Source organism: Dama dama, chromosome 5, assembly GCF_033118175.1.
Source record: "Dama dama isolate Ldn47 chromosome 5, ASM3311817v1, whole genome shotgun sequence".
In the NCBI taxonomy this organism is placed as follows: domain Eukaryota; kingdom Metazoa; phylum Chordata; class Mammalia; order Artiodactyla; family Cervidae; genus Dama; species Dama dama.
In genome coordinates, this window is record NC_083685.1 from 104,763,977 (window position 1) to 104,783,426 (window position 19,450).

A 19,450-nucleotide genomic window follows, 5' to 3' on the forward strand; every position below is an offset into this window, starting at 1 on the left:
CAGACAAACAAGGACAAACACAGCATGATTCCATTCATAGGTGGTCCCTACAGTTTCCAGTCCATGGAGACAGGAAGTGGAAGGTGGGGCCCACGGGCTGGGGGAGGGGTAGGGAGTGAGGGTTTCAGAGATTCAGTTTGGGAAGATGAACAAGTTCTGGAGATGATGGTGGTAATGGTTGGACAATGTGAATGGAGGTAAAGCCACTGAACTAAACAGTGAACTAAACTGAACAGTTAAAGTGGTACATTTGTTACATGTATTTTACACGTAGAAAAAGGCATCACGTGCCCCAGAAAAGTTCCTCCCTCGCTCTCCCTCTCCCAGCTAAGCTTCTGCGCTGAGGGCTGGGGCCTGTGCAGGTCTCCAGCCACTTTCTGCTGCACAGACTCCGGCTGTGGACGAGACTGGGACGCCTATGTTTAGGAACCAGGTTCAGCTACACCACACACTAGTGGCTTAAATAGACGGAGTCCATGGATCGGGGATGGCGTGAGGCTTGGCTCTGTAGAGCTGGGCCCCCGGCTCCTATCTGGCCACCGTGGGGCGTTTCTCTCGCCCACAAGACTAGAGATGGTTCACAGCTACCTCCCTGTCCTTACCACCAGGGAGGACAGGAGAAGGGGCGCTTCCTTCCTTGCTTGCAGACGCTGGCACTGGCTGCTCCCTGCACACTGGGAAGATGTCAGCTGCCTCCCATCTCCCTGTGGCAGCAGCCGTGGGGAAGCGCTACCCAACGACCCTTCCAGAGACTCACAAGATGTGCAGTCAGGTGACGGCCTACAGCTGCAGCGCCCAAGGACTCCTCTGTGGGCCAGAGCCTACCACTGCCGGCTCAAGCCCCGCCCTTGCCTGCTCAAGCCCCGCCCCATGCCTGCTTAGGCCCCTCCCCTGCCTGCTCAGACCCCGCCCCACTCACCACAGGAGGTCCCCCAACGATTCTTGTGAATCTAGTTTGTCTTGTTGTCCACTTCTGGGAGGGCCCAAAGTGCCATCTTTGCTCAAGGCTGCAGCCCCAGTCCAGACCACCTAAGTGAACCAAGAAAACACAGCGGGTGCTGCAGAAATTGCGCAGACCCCCGCAGACTGCCGAGCAATGGGAACAAGCCTCATGCTGGCACACCTGAGAGCGGCTCCCGGTAACAACGGCTGGGCCCTTTGCCAATGAAAACAGGAGGCGAAAGTGAGGACCAAGCTGTCTGCGGCGGGGACCCCCCTTCCTGCCACCTGCAGGGCGGGGTCTTCCAGAGCCCACAGAGGGCACGGAGGGAAAATAGCTGCTCTGGCCAAGGCAGCCCCGACCTGGGCATCTGGAGCCCAGGATGGGGTTTGTTGACAGCGACCTTTTCCCTACAGCTGCTCTGTCTGTGGAGATACTATTCAGGCTGTTCATGCCCCCATGCCCCTGCAACTGGCCAGCGGGGGAGGAGAGGACATGGAGCCTGCTGCAGGAGGGCTGGACACCTGTCTGCAAGGCTCCTGACAAGCCCGGTCTGCAGGTGAAGTGCCCCATCACGGCAGACACTATGCTGGGGGTGGGGTGGGGGAGGCCTGGGTTGGGCTGAGAAGGCAGAAGTAGGCACCAGCAGGGCCGACTTGGGGCAAAGCCACAGACAATGATTCTAGATCGTTCCAGATCCTCTGGATGACCGGCCAGTCGATTCCCTTCTGGAGAAAGACTGACCTTGTGTGCAGACCCTGGCCTGGGGTGGGCAGGGTGCCGACACACAGGTGTGTGGAGCACCGTGTCAGATCAGGGAGGAGTAAGCAGGCTGCACTCCGAGGCTCCAGAGAGATGAGAAGTTAGAGGGTGGGCCAGGATGGGTCAGAGAGGTGGACGGGAGGGCGGGTAGGATCCTGGGTGGGGTTGTGCCGGGAAGGGAGGAGGATGGTCCCCTGGCTTTCCATGAAGGACCAGAGACAAGACAGAGGGTGTGTCAGCCTAGGGAGTGGGCAGGTGGTCTGCAGAGGGAGGCTGAGAGTGGGGGATCCCTAGGACAGAAACCAGAAAGGACAGAGAGGAGGAATGACAAATATGATTACACAAGAGCAGGAGGAAATGCCTCCAAACGCCGAGCACAAGACAAAACAAACACGCAAACCCCCATCAGCAGGGCTGCAAGTGAGACAACCAGCTGAGGAAACATAACCCATCAACAGAACAGGTGGAGAGCTACCATCCACCATGTAAAAAGATCACACAAATCAGCAAGAAAAAGGCAAACAGATAGCAATCCGGAAAAGGACACCAAGAGGTGACATGCCCAGGTACCACAAGCGTCAGATGGGTGTCCCACATGTGACCCGGGGGGCAGAGAGGCAGAAAACAGGACAAGACGCCACAGACCCATCAGGTCGGCACAAACTTGCAGTGGATGAGGACATCACTGAGGACATGAGGAGAGAGCCCTGGGGCAAGAGCATTGCGGGAGCAAAGCTGCGCAGCAGGGGCTGGGGTGGGGTGGGGGGACACCCACCAGGTTAGGGAATCTGCACACATGCGCTCCTTCATCCAAGGCCCTGCCCCCGTGAGGAGCAGGCCAGGGGAGTATTTGCCCTAGTGTGTGCAAGTCCATGCACACGACCCCTGGTTACGTTGGTTACAATTCAGATTTCTATCAACGAAGGATCATTGAATGTTAGTATGTTCACAAGATGAGAAAGCCCACAGCAGCTATGAACTATACAGTGGATCTGTGTAGACTCCTCCCCTCCTCTCCCTCTCCCCTTCCCCTCTCCCTCCTCCTCTTCCTGGCTCACTTGTTAAGCCAGTTTGAGTTGATTTTCTTCACTTGCAACCAAAAGAACCCTGACTAACACTCTGATTGCAATGGTAACAACTAGCTTAGGGCATTATCTTGAAGAGACCTAACATGTGCATTGCAGCCAAGTGGGGTGTGGGGTGCTGGGTGTGGGGTTTCCTGCTTCTGCCCCAGGACCCAGAAGCAAGCTGGGCCTCTCAAGTGGGGGCTGAGAAGGGGCCCCAGTGCAGCTTGGGGGGGGGGTCAAGGTGGCTCCACCATCCTGCCCAGCACCCCAAATGCCACAGGGATGGTCACTCTTGAGTGAAGCCCTTTTCAAAGCTGACCCACCTGCAAGGGAACACCCAGCCCTTCGCATCAGAAGTTCCACAGAGTCGTGACACCACTTATGGAGACCTCACTACGTCCTAAGCCTGCTTTGTGCTACATCTGCCAAACCAGGTCACCACCCTCCTCTGGGCCCATCACTGCCAATTCTCCATAAATTCAACCCACACAGACACGTGCACAAATTGTTAAGTACACCAGCTCAACAAACCTTAAAAAGTGAACATGCCTGTGGGACCAAAGCCCAGATAAGAACCAGAACCTCATTGGCACCCAGAGTCTCCTTGCCCCACCTGCTGCCTTTCCCCAGGGTCACGGCCTTCCTGGTGTCCCACCAGCAGATAGCTTTTGCCTGGTTTTGAACTTCACACTCAGAACAAAATCATGCAGCTGAATCAACCATATCTGGCATCTCCTCTTGGATGTCACACCTGTGAGAGGCACGCGTCTCCCCCAGCAGCAGCAGGCATTCAATGGCATAGGACCCCCCAGCTGAAGACACACAATGTACCCATTTTACTGCTCGTGGACGTTCAGTTGTTTCCAGGGTTTTCCCTGTTTTAGGAACCATGCTGCTCTGGCACTTTGATTCTCTGTCATGGTCACTCATTGGATGGAGGGTCCACAGAGGGAGACTGGACCGTGTCTGCTTCCGGTTCCCCCTTTCCTGTGCAGAACCAGGAGCTGCCCTCCCCCTCCGGGGTGTTGCCTGTCTCCACTCTGGTCCTAGGCCAGCCAGAGGATGGAATTCTCCGATTGTCTTCAGCAGGCTGGGCCCCAGGACTGGCGTAGTTTTCTTGGTGATGTAAAGGGTCACCTGATCCTTGTCATCAAGCCTCTGTGAGCAGGACCAGGTGACCCTGTTGAAGGAAGGTTGGGAAGAGAGAATCCTGTTTCACTCTGGACCAAAACTGTAGACCTGTGGTAACATCTATACTAGTTAGGAACTGTATTTAACTATAAGTAGCAGAGACTTAGGAAATAGTGGCTTAGATAAAATAGAGGTCTATTCTCACAGGTCCAAGAAGTCAGGTATTCCCAGGACAGGTGTGATAATTCTAGAGCATCATCAGGAAGCCCCAATCCTTTCTGTTCTGCATATTTAGAGTTTGGCTCCATTCTCAAGGTCACAAAATGGCCTCTGGAGTGCCAGACATCATGTATATGTTCCAAGCAGGGAGAAAAGGGAAGAAAATAAGCGGTGCACGTGTGTGTGCATGCTAAGTTGCTTCAGTCATGTCCAACTCTGTGACCCTGTGGACTGTAGCCTGCAGGCTCTTCTGTCCATGGGATTTGCCAGGCAAGAATACTAGAGTGGCTTGCCATGTCCTCCTCCATGGGATCTTCCCCACACAGGGATTGAACCCGCATCTTGTCTCCTGCCTTGGCAGGTGGGTTCTTTACCGCTAGCGCCACCTGGGAAGCCCAAGAGGAGCATACACAGCTCTTTATTGGAAGTTCCACCCAATAGCTTCTGCTTGTGTCTCTGGCTATCCTGCTTGCTAGGGAGGTGGAAAGGCAGTCTTAGCTGCTCACCTGGTCATCTTGGAAGAAGGGGAGATGAGCCATTAGGCAGGTGACAAGCAGGCTGCTGCTCAACATCCAAGCCCTATTTCCTTCTGCCTTATTTGGGATATTGAGGGACAAGGGCTCTCCAGTGCTAGCCATTCCTAGAATCAAGTAAGTCTGATTCCTGAAGCGAAGTGTTCTGAATGGGCCTTGCCGACGTGGTTCATCCTCCTCCTTCATTGGAGGTACACAGAGCCCCTCGGGAATGCACGCAGTCTCGCCTCTCCTCAAGAACAGGGCTTATCATCCATAATCATGGGTGCTTTCCGAGATGAGGGATAAGAGCTGCTCTCTTACGAGGTCAGGTCAGGTGGGCCTGAGCTCTGTGGGGGTATTGATGCCAGAGTCTCTGGCTGGTTCTGGAAGCAGTCCCCCACACCAACAATTGTTGATATGAGTGGTTTGTTGGAGAGAAGCCCCACCCCAGCCAGATGCTGCAGGAGGCTCAGGGTGCAAATTCCATCTTGGGGAAGTAGGTGGGGTCCGGCCCTCATGGGTCACTAGCTGGGGCCCTTGGGATGGGCTGGGGGAGGGTCACCCACAGGCTCCACCTAGGGAGGCCAGGCCAGGGTGCAGGAGTGAGACCTGTGAGGCGGGGGCACACATGGGCAGTTCAGGGGGTGCACGGGTCTGATGAAAGGGACCCAATAGATGTAGGCAAGTGTCAACAGCATCCGCAGCACCCCTGAGAGGTCTGGGGGGGAAACAGAGGCCCAAGGAAGGGACAGGGCCTGTTCCGATGTCAGAGATGAGACGCTGTTCTGCCCTGAATGTCACCAAAGACCCAGGTTATGCCAGGAACATGCGTTCCTCCCTTGCTTAGGCCAGCTGTGTGCAAAAACCGAGCTAGCCCTCCAGATGGGGATGCCTGGCCCTCCAGACAGGGGTGGAGCACCTGGCCCAGATGTTCCTCCTAGGATGAGTCTCAGACTCACCTGGTCACTGGCCCCCATGTCGTCACCAGAAAGCGGTCAATCTAAGACGTGACCACAGCACCAGGGTGTGTAAACTTGGGGCCTCCTGAAGAATGGGCATGCAGAAAGGCAGGTGACCAGGCCTGCGGAGGGGCTCCAGGAAGAGACGGGCTAGTCTGCCGGCTGAACCCAGGGTTAACCAGCTTCTCTTTGGGAGGAAGGAGGTGACTCACCACTGACGCAGCCTGTGGTCAAGAAGGTGCCCCTGACAGCGGGCTCAGAGGGCTTGTGGGTCCCATTGCAGTGGAGGTAGGGGCTGTAGGTAGTTGATCTGTGCACAGGCACATAGAGTTGGAGCCCCCACAAATCCCAGCTTCACTAGATTTTACCACTGATTGGCTGTGTGACCTTAGGCAAGTTAATAAACCTCTCTGGGCCTCCACTGCCTTAGAATGGAGGGTTTGGGAGGATTCGATAAGTTACTTTGATACTTGGCCCACAGCAGACTCCCACAGGGATGATGACGGTGGTGGTGATGGTTCAATGAGGAGCATCTGCAATTTCCTTCTTGGCCGTGGGAAAGGCTCACTGTTGCCTCCGTGGCAACTTCCTCCACCTGGGTCCCCTCCTGCCTCCCAGAGGAGCTGGACCCAGACAGCTGGGCTCCTAACACAGACCTCCTGCCTGGAGGACATGCCATGAATAGCCCTCCATGCAGGCCCACGCCCAGGAGCTAGTGCTGCTGTCTGCTCTGCTGTCTGCATGAAGCTCCTCCTGGACGCTGCCCACTGAGACTGTGTAGTCCAGGCAGCCTGGCGAACACTGTTCCTCAGGAGCATCAGCACTCCTGGGCCACCCAGGTTCTCCAAGAACTCCTCCCCCGACACACACCTGCTTGTTATGGTATCCCTCACCAGTGGTCTTTTAACTCGCATATTCCAGGGACAGGGGCTCATGACCTCTTAAGGTCACTCCTCTAATCATTGGAAAGCTTGTCCGTGTCCTGAGCCAACACCCACCTCTCCACTGGTCTGGCTTTGCTTCCAGGGGGCAGTGAAAATCCTGCTGGTCTGTGAGAGCAGAAGCCCAGACAGTGTGACCACTCAGCAGTTACCACCTGTTCCCCAGCTGGTCTTGGACTGCTGGGCTGTGGACAGACCAGGCACAGCAATTCCTCCTCTCTTCTTCCTCCTCTTCTGCCCTTGAAGGCACCAGGCAGCTTCAAAACCTTTATGTGTCACGTGAACACAGTTACATAAATATTACGTGTGCATGATTTTAAGGATCATGAGTGATGAGATTTCAAGGTGACAAGATTCTTTGTCTTTATTTTGGAGAAGATATTTGAATGCAGTGCTTTTTTGGGAAGGAGAGTGGGAGGCAGAGGTGGTTCTGTTTCAGAAACTTGCCTCTCCCAGCTCCTGGGCCCAGCTGGACACCTGCAGGGTAGATCAGGCTCACATCTGGGCATGCACTCCTGGCTATGCCCAGATGTGGGTGTCATGTTGCAAACACAGGCCATTTCTGATGCCAGCGAGGGGGCTTGTTCTGCCATGGGGGGCACACACACTTATGGGGCGGTCCTTAAGAAACAGGCCCCGGGCGGGGGTGGGGGGTGGGGTACAGGCGCCTCCCACACATACTTGCGCACAAGTATTCAGAGCAGCACAATTCACAGTAACCAAGAGGTGGAAGCAGGCAAACGTCCATCCACAGACGAACCAAGTGTGGTCCATACCCGCGATGGAGCATTACTCAGCTTTAGAAAAAGAGGCGATGCCGACCCTGGTTCCAATGTGGATGAAGCTGAAGACATTATGGTGAGTGAAACACGCCAGACACAAAAGGACTAATATTGGGCTGCATGACCCACTTACATAAGACACCCAGAGCCCCAATCCATAGACACAGGAGGTGGTGCCCAGGGGCTGGGGAAGGGGTGGGGAGAGAGGGCTTAATGGGGACAGTTTCGCTTTGAGAAGATGAACAATTTCTGGAGGTGGAGGGTGGTGACGGTTGCACAACAACGTGAACACAACGCCACCCAGCTGCATACTTTAAAATGATTAAAATGGTAAATGCTACTGTTAAGAGTACTTAACGATAACAAAAATACTAACACAACAACCCGCCCCCGCCCCCCGACATAAACACACGATCACCCGGGGAGGCGCCTCTGCTGGGTGACTGGTCTGTGGGCGGAGTGCGTCTCCGCGTGTTTGCACGCCTCGGTGCACGGCAAGTGCGCAACGCGGGCGTTTCGGAGGGAAACTGAGTCTGGGGGTGGGGGGTTGCGGCTGGGCCTGTCTCGGCCCGAATCCAGATTCCGCGCTCCTTTCCGAGCCCCAGTCCTTCGGGGGCCGGCCCCGAGGGAGGAGGACGGGGGGGCTGCTTAGGCCCCCGGAGCAGACCGCCCCCTCGCAGGCGGATCAGATAGGAGGCTTGGCTCGAGCCTCAACATCAGGGAGGCCTAGCGGGGCAGGCACCGCACACGCCCTGCCCGCAAACGCTGCCCTCCCGCCACAGCTGCCCCTGAGGCCACGCCCGGCTGCGCGGCCGCCGAGAGGACGGGCGCCACCTGTCGGCGGGGAGGACGCTGCGCGGGCCGGGCGGGGCTTCCTCAGGCTGCCCGCGGGTCTCCGCGCCCTGGGATGACAGCGACCCTGCTTTATCTTCCAAGTCCGAGCCCAGAGCCCCCTCTGAAAGCCCGGCCGGGGTCGTTCCCAGCCCCCCAAACCCCGCTCGCGGGAGCGGCGGGCCTCTGGGCCCCATCTCTGCTCCGTCCTCCAGTACGGCCTCATCCTACCCCGATCACGTCTACCAAGACCCCATTTCCAGAAGAGGTCACATCACCGGCCTGGGGATGTGCATTTGAATGCACGCTAGTGAACTCAGTAGAGCCTCTGATGTTTCCTCCTCCCGGGAGCCTTCCCCGACCGCCGGGACCAGCCACTGTCCTCCGAGCCGGACACCTGCGGTGTAGGCGGGGGTCTGCACTGGACTTGCCTCACCGCGCCCAACTCTGGGAAGGGGAGTCACAGCCTCATCCTTTTTTTAAATTGACTTTGCCTCGTGGCTTGTGGGATCTTAGTTCCCCCAGCTGGAATAGAACACTGGGCCCTCTGGTACTGGAAGCAAAGAGTTCTAAGCGCTGGACTGCCAGGGAACTCCCCAGTCCTACACCATTCTTATGTGGCAGGAATGGGACCAGCCCCACGTGGGTATTCAAACTGCAACACGGTTTTTTTTCCCCTTTTGGACTATTTCAAATGGAATTCAGCATTCACAGGATGAACCCACAGAAAGAACTATCAGATATCGGTGGTGTGGCGTGTTTCATAAAGCAAATCTCAGCCTTTACCCACATAGCTTAGTGAATGGCTATAGTTCAAATGGTTGAAAGCAAAACAGAAGGAACACTGTGGTCCTGGATGTTTTTTTTTAATTCTTGATCCTGCCAGCCAGCAATGTCAAAAACCATGTTCGAGATGGCTTTGCCCTCAGTGCTTATGAAAGTTAGGGAGGCCTGGGGCAGGGGAACAGATTTCTGCCCAAGCACTTACTGTATATGACCAGCCAGCAAATGGGTGTGGACCACATAAGCAGCAAAATGGAAACATGCTCCTGAGATTAAAATGTTTTCAAAAGCGAATCAAATGCAGAAAGTGCTAAAAAGAAAGGTTACATCAGCGCATTGTGCCACATTTGGGAAATGGGCGGGGTGTGACCTATTGCTGAGCAACCGAACCTGGCCAGCAGGGAGGCCTTGGGCAAGCCCTCTGCTTCTTGTCATAAGAAGAAAAAAAAAAAAAAGCTTTTATTCAAAGTAGATGACAATTCTGGTTACACAGAACAACAACCATTAATATCACTCACCCGTGTCTGTCACTGGCCCTCTGTACTCATTAAAACCCCCATAAAGTGGCAGCAAAACCCTGGTTCCCTGGTGAACACGGCACCCTAAGACCTCCACTGCGGGTGTTCAGGAACTTTCCAACTTCAGGCTTTAAAAATGACACTCAAGGACCTCCCTGGTGGTTCAATGGTTAGGAATCCACTTGCCCATGCAGGGCACGTGGGTTTGATCCCTGGTCCAGGAAGATCCCACGTGCCTCAGGGCCACAACTAGTGAAGTCCATGCACTCTCTAGCCACAGCAAGAGAGGCCACCCAGTGAGAAGCCTGCGCACGGCAACTAGGGAAAGCACGTGTGCAGCAGTGAAGACCCAGCACACCCCCCAAAATTAATACTTTTAAAAAATGACACTCAAGTGTAGGTTTAAAACTTTGCCTGTATTTTGGATCACTTCTTCTGTGTGGGCCCTTGGAAGTGGAATTCCTAAGTCAAAAGGAAAAATAATTTTTAAGTTTTTTGATGAGAGATTTCAAACTGGTGGCTGCAGAGCCATTTTGTCTTCCAGCTGAGTCTGATTTGTTGCCGTTGTTTAGTTACTCAGTCGTTTCCGACTGTTTGCGACACCGTGGACTGTAGCACGCCAGGCTGCCCTGTCCTTTACCATCTCCCAGAGCTTGCTCAAACTCATGTCCATTGAGTCTGATTTGCCCCATGCAAATTTTTTTAATTCATGTCGTTTCAAAGAAAGAGGAAATAAGAATAAAACAAGAAAGATTTCCCATTGGAATTCAGATTTCCAGCTTGTCTTAGAAAATCAGAGCTACCCAATCAATCAATGTAATATATCACATTAATAGAACAAAGGGAAAAAGCCATATGGTGATTGAAGGAGTCTTTTGGGCCTAGAAAAGAGAACAACAGCCTCAAAGGCCCCTTGCTGAATCAGCTAACTTCGGAGAAAACAAAGCATAACTTTAGTTCCACCCTGATGCTCCAGGTTGGTTATATCTCTCTGGGGCTTATCACCTCCTGTCTGGAAATCTACCAACCCCTACACCCGCCCAGAAGACTTATCACCCCCTGCCCAACTACAAGTGTCATCTCAAGAAAAGAATACTCAAAATATCCCGCCTGATTGACGTTTCCCTTATCGCTTCCACAAACCTCCCTATAAATACGAAGCCTCCCTGATCCCTTTCGGCCTCAGCCTGGTCGTTAGGCTGACTGTCGCCCTTTCTTGCCTGAATAAAGGTAACCTACTTCTGTTGAGGTCGTCTTTCCTTTTCTGCCTCGCCGGAACTGTACCTTACAGTGATCTCAACTGATACAGAAAACACATTTCACAAAAGCCAGCGCCCCTTAGGATAAGACACTCACCAAACTGGGAAGAGAGGAAACATCCTCAGTGTGATAAAGGACATCATACTCAGCGGAAAAGACTGAATGCTTCCCCCTAAGACAGGAGCAAGATTAGAATGCCGGCCCTTACTACAGCTGTTCAGCGTAGTGGTGGAATACTTGCCAGAGCAATTAGACCAAAGAAAGAAAGAAAGAAACAAAAATCATCCAAACTGGAAAGGAAGAAGTAAAGTATCTCTGTTCCCAGATGACATGACCTTTGTTGTTGCTATTGTCTAATCGCTCAGTCATGTTCCACTCTATGGACTGTATCCCACCAGTCCATGGGATTTCCCAGGCAAGAATACTGGAGTGAGTTGCCATTTCCTCCTCCAGGGGATCTTCCCAACCTAGGGGTTGAACCCAGGTCTCCGGCATTCACAGGCAGGTTCTTTACCAGTAAGGTACTAGGGAAGCCCCTGATGTGACCTTACATACAGAGAATTCAAAGAATCCACTGAGTAACTATTAGTGCTAGTCAATGAATTTAGCAAAGTTGCCAGGTACAGGATCAACACACAAAAATCAGCTGTATTTCTATGCACTAGCAACGAGCAATCCAAGAAGGAAATAATTCTACTCACAATGGCATTCAAAAGAATAATACTTTGAAATAAATTTAACCAAGGAGGTGAAAGGCTTGTACACTGAAAACTACAAAATATTGCTGAAAGAAATGAAAGAAGACATAAATACATGGAAAGACATCTTGTGTTTACAGATTGGAAGACTTCATATTGTTAAGATGCAATACTACCCAAAGCAAATAAATAGATTCAAATCCCAATTTTTTTTTTTTTTTTTTTTTTTAAGAAATAGAAAAGCTGATCCTAAAATGTATATGGAATTGCAAGGGACCCTGAACAGCCAAAACAATCCAGAGTAGAAAAAGATATCTGCAAAAGTCTCATGTGCATGCTCAGTCGTGTCCGATTCTTTGTGACTCTGTGGACTGTAGCCCACCAGTCTCCTCTGTCCACAGAATTCTCCAAGCAAGAATACTGGAGCAGGTTACTATTTCCTTCTCCAGGGGATCTTCCCAACCCAGGGATCAAACCCAGGTCTTCTGAGTCTCCTGCATTGCAGGCAGATTCTTTTACCACTGAGCTATCAGGGAAGTCTCAGATCAGAATACAAAAAGAACTCCTACAAGTCAATAACAAAAAGGCAAATAATCCAATTTTTAAAATGGGTATAGGACCTGACTGGAGATTTCCCCCAGAATATATAAATGGCCAACAAGCACATGAACATATGAAAGTGTATGTAATGTCATTAAGGAGTCAACTTGAAACCACAATGAAATATACCCACTAGGATAGTTATAGTTTGCTTTTGAAGGGAAAATAGTAAGTAAGTGTTGGCAACAATGTGGAAAAATGAGAACTCTTCATTGCTGATAGGAATGTAAAATGGTACAGCCACTGTGGAAATAGTTTGACAGTTTTCCAAAAAGTGAAACAGAATTACCACATGACCCCACATTTCCACTCCTAGGTATACGCCCAAAAGGACTGAAAGCAAATACTCATAGGAAGTGTTCACAGCAGCATTATCCAGAGCGGCCTAAAGGTGGAAACCCCTACATGCCAGTCAACTGATGAATGGGTAAACAAATGTGGTCAGTCCATACACTGGAATATTATTCAATCATAAAAAGGAATGAAGAACTGATTCTTCCTACAATATGACAATATGAATAAACCTTAAAACTTCATCCTAAGGAGACAAGCTAGACTTGACAATCATGTATTGCATGGCTCTGTTTATATGAAAAGGTAACAGAGACAGAAAGCAGACTTGTGGTTGCTGGGAGCTAGGGGGAGTGGGAGGGGTGCACAGGTGGTGACAGGGTCTCCTCCCGAGGTGACAGAACATTCTGGAACTAGATTCAGGGGATAGGAGCACCGCAGGTGAGTGTGCTGAACGCCACAGATATGCACACTTGAAAATGGCTAAAATGTGGAGAAGGAAATGGCAACCCACTCCAGTATTCTTGCCGGGAAAAGTCCATGGACAGAGGAGCCTGGCAGGCTGCAGTCCATGGGGTTACATGACTGAGCATATGTGCACGAGGGTGGAGGGAGACAGGTTGGTAGCAATAAACTGGTAGAACTAAAAAAAAAAAAAGAAAATGGCTAAAATGGTAGATTGTACCTCAATCAAAAGTTTAAAAGCCAGATGGCCTGGCTCCGGGCCCCAGCCATTGGAGACCAGATCACCTTCTTCCACCCGAGGATGGAAGAGAGACATTCTCAGACAACTGGGCAGTCCCAACCCTTTGGTGGGGGCAGAGGGGAGTCAAGAATGTGAGAAGAACTGGGGGCAGACTCAGGCAGCCCCGAGCACCATCCGTCCACAGGGACTTGTGTGGTCAGAGATGGATTGTCTATCAGTCTGAGTATAGCCACCGGCCACTTGGTGTCCAGCACATCAGGAAACTGAGATGCTGAATTTTTCACTTTACTTAATCGGAATGGAAGTGTAAATCCCACAGGACTTCAGGGGCTGTGCTGACGCCGGTTGCCTTCATGTGCTGCCCCACCTGGTGGCTCCCCTCCGTGGCCCCGCCCAGCAGCAGGGCCTGAGATCCTCTGGGTCGGCTCATCACCCTGCCCCAGCAGGCAGGTCTTCCCAGCCCACTGACATCATCACTCTGCTTGCCCACACGCCCCACTCTCTGTGGCCCCTGAGGTGTCTGGTCTCCCCATAGCTGCTCCTCTCGTGGCAGGACCACGGGGGCCTGGCTAGGAGGAAACCCACAGCCCTGCAGGTACTCCTACCAGACAGCACCCGCCTTTCCTAGCGGGAGCCCAGAATACTCAGGTTGCTAATTTGAACCCAAACAGTGAAGTTCTCTCTCTCGCCTCTTTAGGCACTTATTCTGTAATTTCAGTTTTCAAAAACAAAACCCTCCTGCCTGCAAAGCTCGTAGATGGCCCTGAGACCCGCCTCGTAAAACAAATGGGTCTCCTTGTGGTTTTACGGTTTCATAATCACCCCACGTAGCAGTGGTGCATTTCCGAGGGAAGCTGGCCCAGAGCCGCAGGCGAAGGGGCACGAAGGCGGAGCGTTTAGACCAGTGAGTGAGCTGAACCCCTGGACAGCGTTGTCTGTGGGTTCCTGGTCTTAAAGCAGACAAATGCACACTCACATTTACTGTTCTGCCTGTCAGGTGCTAGGGGTATAAGGACGAACAAACAGAGGAGCTTATTAATTCATTCAGCAAGCATTTATGGCCTCCTGTGTGCCAGAAACTGGGTGTATTAGTCAACATTCTCCAGAGAAAGAGAACCAATAGAATTGAGAAATATGTACATGTGTATGTATCCTACTCATATGGATATGCAAAGAACCTAGAATATTCAAAACAACTCTGAAAAATAGCAAAGTTGGAGAATGGACACTAGCTGGTTTAAAGCTACAGTGAGAAGGAGAGTGTGGCATTGGTGTCCAGCAGACACTTAGGTCAATGGTACAAAACAGAAAGTCTAGAAATAGACCCACGGGTCTGGACAAGTGAATTTCAACAAAGGCGCAAAGGAAACTCAGTGAAGAAAGGCTAGTCTATCAACAAATGGTGCTGGAACAATTGAAGTCTGTATTCGGAAAAAAAAAAAAGAACTTGGATTTATACATAAAAATTAATAGGGGGATGGACAGATTGGGAGCTTGGGATTGACATGTACACATTGCTATATTTAAAATAGATAATCAGCAAGGACCTACTGTTAATAAGTAAATAAACAAATTTAATACAAAATATTGCTAATACACTGTATACAAAAATCAACACAAAAGGGAACACGGACCTTGATGTAAAACCTAAAAGTACAAAACTTCTGGAAAAGTATATGAGAAAATCTTAGTTAAGCAAAGACTTTAGACACGATACCAAAAGCACCATAAAAGAAAAAAAAAATCAACAGTTGAACAAAGGCCTAGAAGGTTTTAATATTCAGAGCCATGCAAGAAATAATTGATGAAATCCCCAGAGGGGCACTGTTTACAACTGGTTGTGTCTGCTCTGTATTTTTCTGACCTGCTTTCTCTGAACAAGCCCAGCGATGCCTTATCTCATCCTGGAGGTAACCTTTCTTGTAGTTTGGTTTCTGCATTTTCAGCCCAGCTTTTGCAGTTTACACCTGGGTGTAAGTGCACCGCATATTATTTGGGGTCTGTGTTTAACATTCACACCAATTAAGCCACTTTTCTTCAGACCCCAGGTGACACACAGGACCTACTTCTTCTTCCTGCTGTGTAGCATCCCACAGTCAGGATGCGTCACGTCTTATTTATCCAGGTCCCTGTTGTTGCCTCAGGCAGAGTCTGGGCAGGAGAGGGACAGATGGGGACTTACAGCTGGAGCAGCCAAAACAAGAAGCTGAATGAATGTGGGCGGGGCTGGCCAGAGCTGTACCCTCACACCCTCCCAACTCTCTTGCTTTCGAACGAACATCCTTGCAGGGACCATTGTTCTCAGGGAGGGGGTTGTGCAGAAGCTCCTCCAAGGTCACCACAAGGTCTGACTCTGCATTACTCCAGGTAGTTCTTTTTATTTTTATTTTTTAGTTCTACCAGTTTATTGCTACCAACCCATCTCCCTCCACCCTCGTGCACACATGCTCAGTCATGTAACCCCATGGACTGCAGCCCGCCAGGCTCCTCTGTCCATGGACTTTTCCCGGCAAGAATACTGGAGTGGGTTGCCATTTCCTTCTCCATACCCCGGGTAGTTCTACCCAAGAAGATGTGTATGTGTTTGTGCAGGTCTGTGTGTGTACCTGTGTCTCTGTGTGTATGCACGTGTCTCTGTGTGTATGCACACACACGTGTGTATTTGTGTGCAGGCTCAGTTGTGTCTGACTCTGCGTAGGATGACTATTTTGACCTACAAATGAAGGCACCTCACAAAGGAATTTACCCTGAGTCACCTCCTGGAGGGTCACCAGGAGGACTTTGTGGGGCTTCCTTTTCCTTTTTTGGCCCAGCCATGCAGTTTTCAGGATCTCAGTTCCCTGACCAGGGATAGAACTCAGGCCCTCTGCGGTGGACACGCTGAATCCTCACCACTGGATGGCCAGGCAAGCCCCACCATGGGGTTTTCTTTACATAGTTCTGTCAGCCTGAGCCCCTGCAATCCAGAGTGACAGAGGACAGAGTCCTGGGTGCAGCCTCAGCCCTGGCCCTTGTGAGCCTGACTCTGTACTTCTGTCTCTTCACTGGTGGCTGGGGCATCACAGCTGGAGCCAACCACCCAGAGAGAACCAGCTGGGGGGCGGGGGTAGGGGCGGGGCCCTGGCCCCACCCTCAGAAACACTTCTCTTCTGTACAAAGAACAAAAGTGCCCACCTTTCTCTCACTTCCTTTTTGGGGCCTGGGCGGTTGGCCTGTGAGTGGCCAGCTGCTATTTTTGGGTCTCGGCTCCTCCGTGTGAAACCCTAGTCCCTCCACAGAGGAAGGGGGGGCACCAGGTGACCTTGCCCTTGGTCTGGGGTGCAGTCGGCACAGGTGCAGCGGTCAATGCTCACGCACTTTGGCAGGCCAGGCGGGTTCCACGGGTAGGTTTCCTAGCAGATAAGCGCCGAGAGTGATATTTATAGCTGCTCAAATCAGAGGGCCTGCCGTGGGACCACACCATCCCCTCCCCTGGTTTTGATGGAAGGAAAATAGGCCCAGGATATGGAGAGCCTGGGCTGAGGTCACACACAGAGCCTGGGACTCCTCCTGGGGGGCAGGGCTGCCCGTCTGGAGCAGGATGGGTTTTCTTGGACCGGGGGCCTCTCCCCCGCCCACCCCCACCCCCATCTCACCCCCACCTCCGTGCTCCCAGTGGGCGAGGCTGAGCCACAGGGGAGCAGGGCCAGGGCCGTGCACAGTCTGGGGTCCTGGGGTCTGCATCAGGGCAGACGGGGGCTGCCCCCCTCCCCGGCCCCCCGCCCCTCCGTGACAGCCTTCTGCAGCCTTTTCTTCTGCACCATCTGGGCTGCTCTCTGGCTTCACCGTGACCCGATTTCACTGGAATGAAAGTGGCCATGTGGGGCCTGTGCCACGAACCAGACACAGTCAGGGCTGTCCTCCCGGAGGAGTGAGGTTCAGACAGAGTCTTGCAGGAGCCAGTGGGTCACCCGAGCAGGTACCCAGGCAAAGGGCTTTCCAGGCCAAGAGAACCCCACAGGCAAAGGCCCAGGAGGGAAACTGGGTGTGGGGTGGTGGGCTCTAAGAAGGAGGGACTCAGTCTCCCAGGCAGGGGGTTCTGGGCAGAGAAGGACAAAGCTGTGTCCTGAGCTGTCGATTGCACTGGTCCCAGGCGGGGTCACAGGATGAGGGGCACAGGCAGGAGTGGCCAGTGTGGAAGCCACCTGGCCAGGCCAGGTGAGGGGGAAGTGGCTTGGAGGAGGCGGGGCAGAGGCCAGAGTGGTCGTCTCAATATCACCTTGAAGGGACCCCTGCACCTTCAATGGATGGGGGTGTGGAGGGCAGCGGGGAGTTGGAGCCTGTGAGTGCTATGCGTGCAGCACCGGGCTGACCGCTGGCTGTGCCATCCCCCGGATTCCCACTCAGCACCCAGCAGTCTGCTCGGCGAGGGCTCAGGAGTGGCGGTTCCGATGGTGACGAGACCAGGGCTGCTGCTTACGGAGATCGGGGGCAAGTCTCCTTCTTCTCCACGTCCCCCTTCCTGAGTCAGATGCGGGGCTGCTGGACAGGCATTTCCGGAGCGTCTCCTCTCGCTGCTCCCCCAGGACACAGGTGAACCAGCCCAGGTCCCTTCCAAGGACACAGGAGATGACATCTCAGGGCTGAAACAGGAAGCCGAGTGGGGCTGGGGCTGGAGACTAGGGGTGCACCCGAGCTCTGTTGGCCGGGAGAGGCCTCCCGTGCCCATGGCGGAGCTGATGCACAAAGGAAGTTGGGCATCAGGCAGGCGGAGGGAGGGAGGGAAGAATGTTTCCAGCAGAAGGAACAGCGTGTGCGAGGATCCTGAGCCAGCACAGGATGTGGCCGGTGAAGCACTAAAGGGTTTGTAGGCAGGGAAGTGCTGACTGGTGGGCCAGGGTGACACAGGTGTTCGGCGTGGTTGTGAAATGTGTGGTTGTGACATAGGTGTGGGGGGTGGTGGTGACACAGATGTACTTTTGACACAGGTATGCCATTTCTGCTCCTCTCCCTAGCATGGTTCCCAGGAGGGTCTCCTGGCACCACTAACCCAGACGGAGAGCCTTGTGGAGACGGAGTGGGTGCTGGCCTTGCCCCGCCCTGGCTGTCAGCCACCCTGAGCCAGGAGGGGCCCCAGGCGGGGCAGTGGAGACTGGGGGCAGAACCCTGTGCCTTTCTGCTGTGGGCCCAGCTGCAGTCCCCATCACCTGAGAGGATGGTGGGTGGGAAGCTGGCTCATAAAGCCTCCTGAGGGGGTGGGAGTGTGAACTCTGGGATTCAGAGCATCCTGACCCCAGCGGTGTCATTCCTGGAAGAAAGATTCAGGGCTCATCCTCTTGGGACAAGTGAAACCCACATTTGGTCCCCCTCACCCCCAGCCCACTGGGCCACAGCAGCTTCCCTGCGGATTCTAGGGAAGGTAGGGTCACTCCTGGGGAAGAGCTTAAGGCCTTCATTTCACCTGTCTTTACTGCCCACTTTACAGACTAGGAAACTGAGGCTCAGAGAAGGGACTCATTGGCTCAAAACAGGGCCTGGATGTCTGTGCAACGCCATCCTTGCTGGGGATGGGGCCAAGGACTTAGGCCTCCCCGGAGCTCGAGATTTCACTCCCAGGTAAGCTCTGCAGCAAAGGAACGTTTGCATAGCTGTTTGTAACAACCCTGAACTGAACTTCCGAACGTCCATCAGCCTAAGGACTCGGTGGGTGACCCACAGCAACACACACGACACAGGCAGAGTGGGGGCCACACCAACAAGCACAAACGGTCCCCGAGGGCTTCTCACCAAGGTCAAGATCAGGCAAAATGAGCCTGGGGTGAGGTGACCCAACGGGAGGGAATGGCCCTGGGCTTCTGGGGGCCAGAAACCATCAGCCCAGGTGCCAGGGAGCCAGACACTGGAGCTCTGTGTCACCCTCAGCACCAGAGCCCGGAATCAACAAAGACTGGGAGGTGGGGAGGAGACCCAGGAGGCCAGGGCAGCTTGAGGAGGACCTCGTCCAGTTCCGGGCCAGCTTCGTGCTTCTTCTCACACAGGACGTCCTCCAGTTCGGGGACCATGGACAAGTCCTCGCTGAGGCACCACCGCCTCCCGTGTCAGGAGGGCCGGGTATCACCTTCTCACCAAGGACCCACTTCGCTGGTCTCTTTCCTCTCCCTCCACCCAGCCGAACCCCAAGGAGGCAAGTGCGAGAGCATCATTTGCTCTTAATTTTCAGTCTTTTCGTCCTTCCTTTATTCACTCGACATGTGCATACCGTGCTCAGAGCTCACCGCTGGGCTGAGGACCAGTCCCCGCTCTGCTGCCCTTCCCAGCCTCCTTTCCCACCTAGGACCTGGGCGGAGGCACCTGCTCCTGGAGCCCTGCTGCTGGGGGTCGAGGGGGGGGCCTGGAAACGTCTCCCCCAAAACCATGTGTGAAACAGAGGGCTGGGGAAGGGGCCAGGAGGGAGTGGGGAGAGCGGTT

At 53.2% G+C, this 19,450-nt stretch overlaps 1 long non-coding RNA gene across 1 annotated transcript; it reads left to right on the forward strand.

Moving 5' to 3' along the window:
• Positions 1-7,254: 7,254 nt before the first annotated feature.
• LOC133056016 (uncharacterized) lies at positions 7,255-19,158 on the forward strand. Its single transcript, XR_009692724.1, has 3 exons — positions 7,255-7,392; positions 18,468-18,598; positions 19,021-19,158. It is a non-coding gene; the product is annotated as an uncharacterized LOC133056016 (long non-coding RNA).
• Positions 19,159-19,450: the final 292 nt, after the last annotated feature.